Raw genomic sequence first — 6000 nt, forward strand, 5'->3', positions numbered from 1 at the left:
GGGCACTCCAGGAACATGATCCCCACCACTATTGCAACACTGTCGTTCTTATAAATCAAATTTTCTGTCACATGCGCCGAAATGCTTGCTTACGAGCCCTTCCTAACAATGTAGTTATTCTTTTTTATAAAAAATAGTAACAAGAGGAATAAAATACAAGAAAGAAGCTATAACAGAGTGAACCAGATCAATGTGCAAGGGTACAATGTTATTTAATTTATTTTACCTTAATTTAACTAGGCAAGTCAGTGAAGAACATATTCTTATTTACAATGACTTCCAAACCCTCCCCTAACCAGGATGAATTGTGTGCCGTCCTATGGGACTCCCGATCATGGCTGGTTGTGATACAGCCCGGGATCAAACCCGGGCCTGTTGTGACGCCTCTAGCACTGCGATGCAGTGCCTTAGACCACTGCGCCACTCAAGGAAGCCATGTATTTGAAGGAGATACACTACCGTTCAAAAGTTTAGGGTCACTTAGAAATGTCCTTGTTTTCCATGAAAACATACATGAAATCAGTCGCAAAATGAATAGGAAATATAGTCAAGATATTAACAAGGTTATAAATAATGATTTTTAATTGAAATAATACTTGTGTCCTTAACTTTGCTTTCTTCAAAGAATCCTCCATTTGCAGCAATTACAGCCTTGCAGACCTTTGGCATTCTAGTTGTCAATTTGTTGAGGTAATCTGAAGAGATTTCACCCCATGCTTCCTGAAGCACCTCCCACAAGTTGGTTTGGCTTGATGGGCACTTCTTATGTACCATATGGTCAAGCTGCTCCCACAACAGCTCAATAGGGTTGAGATCTGGTGACTGTGCTGGCCACTCCATTATAGACAGAATACCAGCTGACCGCTTCTTCCCTAAATAGTTCTTGCATAGTTTGGAGCTATGCTTTGGGTCATTGTCCTGTTGTAGGAGGAAATTGGCTCCAATTAAGCACCGTCCACAGAGTATGCTATGGCGTTGCAAAATGGGAGTGATGGATCTTGAAGAAGGAAGTCTCTTTTAGACTGTACAAATCTCCCACTTCACCACCACCACCAAAGCACCTCCAGACCATCATATTGCCTCCATGCTTGACAGATGGCGTCAAGCACTCCTCCAGCATCTTTTCATTTTTTCTGCGTGTCACGAATGTTCTTTATGTCTGTCCATAGCACTTTTTTCCCAATCTTCCTCTGTCCAGTGTCTGTTCTTTTGCCCATCTTAATATTTTATTGGCCAGTCTGAGATATGGCTTTTTCTTTGCAACTCTGCCTAGAAGGCCAGCATCCCGGAGTCGACTCTTCACTGTTGACGTCAAGACTGGTGTTTTGCGAGTACTATTTAATGAAGCTGCCAGTTGAGGACTTGTGAGACGTCTGTTTCTCAAACTAGACACTCTAATGTACTTGTCCTCTTGCTCAGTTGTGTACCGGGGCCTCCCACTCCTCGTTCTATTCTGGTTAGAGACAGTTTGTTCTGTTCTGTGAAGGGAGTAGTGCACAGCGTTGTACGAGATCTTCAATTTCTCGCATGGAATAGCCTTAATTTCTCAGAACAAGAATAGACTGATGAGTTTCAGAAGAAAGTTCTTTGTTTCTGTACATTTTGAGCCTGTAATCAAACCCACAAATGCTGATGCTCCAGATACTCAACTAGTCTAAAGAGGGCTAGTTTAATTGCTTCTTTAATATGCACAACAGTTTTCAGCTGTGCTAACATAATTGCAAAAGGGTTTTCTAATGATCAATTAGCCTTTTAAAATTATCAACTTGGATTAGCTAACACAACGTGACATTGGAACAAAGGAGTGATGGTTGCTGATAAATGGGCCTCTGTACGCCTATGTAGATATTCCATAAAAAAATATGCCGGTTCCAGCTACAATAGTAATTTACAACATTAACAATGTCTCACTGTATTTCTGATCAATTTGATGTTATTTTAATGGACAAAAAATAATGATTTTCTGTCAAAAACACGGACATTTCTAAGTGACCCCAAATTGTTAAACGGTAGTGTATGTGACGCTTGGACAAAAACCAACCTGGGCAAGACAGAGGAACTTATTGTGGACTACAGGAAATGGAGGTGCGAACACACCCCCATTCACAGCGATGGGGCTGAGAGCTTCAAGTTTCTCAGTGTCCACATCACTAAGGACCTATCATGGTCCAAACACACAAAAACAGTTGTGAAGAGGGCACGAAAACGACTCTTCCCCCTCAGGAGGCTGAAAAGATATGGCATAGGCCCTCAAATCCTCAAAGTTCTACAGCTGCACCATTGAGAACATATTGACTGGCTGCATCAACGCTTGGTATGGCAACTGCTCGGCATCTGACCGCAGGGCGCTACAGAGGGTAGTGCGTACGGCCCAGTACATCACTGGGGCCGAACCATGCCATCCAGGACCTCTATACCAGGCGGTGTCAGAGGAAAGACACCCAAGTCATAGACTGTTCTTATTGCTATTGCATGGCAAGTGGTACCCGAGCGCCAAAGTCTGGGACCAAAAGACACATGAACAGCTTCTACCCCCAAAACAATAAGACTGCTCGCTCAGCAGTTAATCAAAACGGACTATTTACAGTTGAAGTCGGAAGTTTACATACACTTAGGTTGGAGTCATTAAAACTCGTTTTTCAACCACTCCACAAATTTCTTGTCAACAAACTATAGTTTTGGCAAGTCGGTTAGGACATCTACTTTGTGCATGACACAAGTAATTTTTCCAACAATTGTTTACAGACAGATTATTTCACTTATAATTCACTGTATCACTGGGTCAGAAGTTTACATACTACATACACTAAGATGACTGTGCCTTTAAACAGCTTGTATGTATTTCAAGGCCTACCTTCAAACTCAGTGCCTCTTTGCTTGACATCATGGGAAAATCAAAAGAAATCAGCCAAGACCTCAGAAAAAAATGTGTAGACCTCCACAAGTCTGGTTCATCCTTGGGAGCAATTTCCAAACGTCTGAAGGTACCACGTTCATCTGTACAAACAATAGTATGCAAGTATAAACACTATGGGACCACGCAGCCGTCATACCACTCAGGAGGAGACGCGTTCTGTCTCCTAGAGATGAACATACTTTGGTGCGAAAAGTGCAAATCAATCCCAGAACAGCAAGGACCTTGTGAAGATGCTGGAGGAATCAGGTACAAAAGTATCAATATCCACAGTAAAACGAGTCCTATATCGACATAACCTGAAAGGCCGCACAGCAAGGAAGAAGCCACTGCTCCAAAACCGCCATAAAAAAAACAGACTACAGTTTGCAACTGCACATGGGGACAAAGATTGTACTTTTTGGGGAAATGTCCTCTGGTCTGATGAAACAAAAATAGAACTGTTTGGCCATAATGACCATCGTTATGTTTGGAGGAAAAAGGGGGAGGCTTGCAAGCCGAAGAGCACCATCCCAACCGTGAAGCACGGGGGTGGCAGCATCATTTTGTGGGTGTGCTTTGCTGCAGGAGGGACTGGTGCACTTCACAAAATAGATGGCATCATGAGGAAAGAAAACTATTTGGATATATTGAAGCAACATCCCAAGACAATCAGGAAGTTAAAGCTTGGTCACAAATGGGTCTTCCAAATGGACAATGACTCCAAGCATACTTCCAAAGTTGTGGCAAAATGGCTTAAGGACAACAAAGTCAAGGTATTGGAGTGGTCATCACAAAGCCCCGACCTCAATCCTATAGAAAATGTGTGGGCAGAACTGAAAAAGCGTGTGCGAGCAAGGAGGTCTACAAACTGACTCAGTTACACCAGCTCTGTCAGGAGGAATGGGCCAAAATTCCCCCAACTTATTGTGGGAAGCTTGTTGAAGGCTACCCAAAATGTTTGACCCAGGTTAAACAATTTAAAGGCAATGCTACCAAATACTAATTGAGTGTATGTAAACTTCTGACCCACTGGGAATGTAATGAAAGAAATAAAAGCTGAAATAAATCATTCGCTCTGCTATTATTCTGACATTTCACATTCTTAAAATAAAGTGGTGATCCTAACTGACCTAAGACAGGGAATTTTTACTAGGATTAAATGTCAGGAATTGTGAAAAACGTAGTAATGTATTTGCCTAAGGTGCATGTAAACTTCTGACTTCAACTGTACATTGACCCCCTTTGATTTATTTATCTTAATTGTTTTTGCACTGACTTCCTTGCACTGGCTCTATGCACACTCACTAGACTCTACCCACACACTCAGACATGCTACACTGACACTCAACACACACGCATATTGACGCCACACACACACACACACACACACACACATTTTCACACTTCATATACGCTGCTGGTACTCTGTTTATTATATATCCTGACTGCCTAGTCACTTTTGACCCTACCCGCATGTACATACTGTATTACTTCCACTACCTCGTACACCAGCACATTGGCTCAGGTACTGGTGTTTCTTGTATATAACCTCATTAATGTTTTACTATTTACTTTTTATTCAACAAATATTTGTCTTTAACTCAGCATTGTTGGGAAAGGGCTCATAAGTAAAACATTTCACTGTAAAGTCTATACCTGTTGTATTCGGCGCATGTAACAATGCAATTTTTTGTATGTACATAAAGGCAGGGTAAAGTGACTAGTCATCAGAATAGACAAGATTAAGAGTAAGAATAAAGAACAGGGTAGCAGCAGCATATGATGTGTGTATTGTCGGTATGTGCATGTAGTGAATGACTGACTACCTTATCTCTGTATCCCCCACATACAATTATCTGTGAGGTCCCTCAGTCGAGCAGTGAATTTCAAACACAGATTCAACCACAAAAACTGGTGAGGTTTTCAAATGCCTTGCAAAGAAGGGCACCTATTGGTAGATGGGTAAAAAAAAAAAAAAAAGACATTGAATATTCTTTTGAGCATGGTCAAGTTACGAATTACACTTTGGATGGTGTATCAATACACCCAGTCACTAAAAAGATAGACGTCCTTCCTAACTCAGTTGCCGGATAGGAAGGAAACCGCTCACGGATTTCCCCATGAGGCCAATGGTGACTTTAAAACAGTTAGAGTTTAATGGCTGTGATGGGAGAACAACATTGTAGTTACTCCACAATACTAACCTAATTGACAGAGTGAAAAGAAAGAAGCCTGTACAGAATAAAGATATTCAAAAACATGCATCCTGTTTGCAGCAATTCACTTTTTGTCCTGAATACAAAGTGTTATGTTTGGGGAAAATCCAATACAACACATTACTGAGTACCACTCAATATTTTCAAGTAAAGTGATGGGTATGCTTATAATTGTAAGGACTAGGGAGTTAAGCACAGGCAAAATCATAGAGGAAAACCAGGTTCAGTTTGCATTCCACCAGACACGGAGATGAATTCACTTTTCAGCAGAATAATAACCTAAAACAGAAGGCCAAATCTACACTGGAGTTGCTTACTAAGAAGACAATGAATGTTGCCGGTGTAACAGGGTTAGTTATGTTTCCACTTGACACGGCAGAAATATGTATTTGATGTTTAGGTATTCCTATTGGTTGGTTGAATTCACAAATCAATAAGGTGTTATGCCATTGGTCACGCTTACAGATCGGTGGAGATGGCAAATGTTTAATTCTTCCGAGTCTGAATTGACATGCAAGCGGTAGGTCACGTCTGAAATACTGGATTCTATTTTCATATTTACAATGTGTACGAGTTCATTATGTACATGTCCTGGTCTGTCTGTCTGAGCAAAAAAAGAAACGTCCCTTTTTCAGGACCCTGTCTTTCAAAGATAATTTGTAAAAATCAAAATAACTTCACAGATCTTCATTGTAAAGTGTTTAAACACCATTTCCCATGCTTGTTCAATGAACCATAAACAATTAATGAACATGCACCTGTGGAACGGTTGTTAAGACACTAACAGCTTACAGACGGTAGGCAATTAAGGTCACAGTTATGAAAACTTAGGACACTAAAGAGGCCTTTCTACTGACTCTGAAAAACACCAAAAGAAAGATGCCCAGG

This window comes from Salmo trutta, chromosome 11 (genome assembly GCF_901001165.1).
Source record: "Salmo trutta chromosome 11, fSalTru1.1, whole genome shotgun sequence".
In the NCBI taxonomy this organism is placed as follows: Eukaryota; Metazoa; Chordata; class Actinopteri; order Salmoniformes; family Salmonidae; genus Salmo; species Salmo trutta.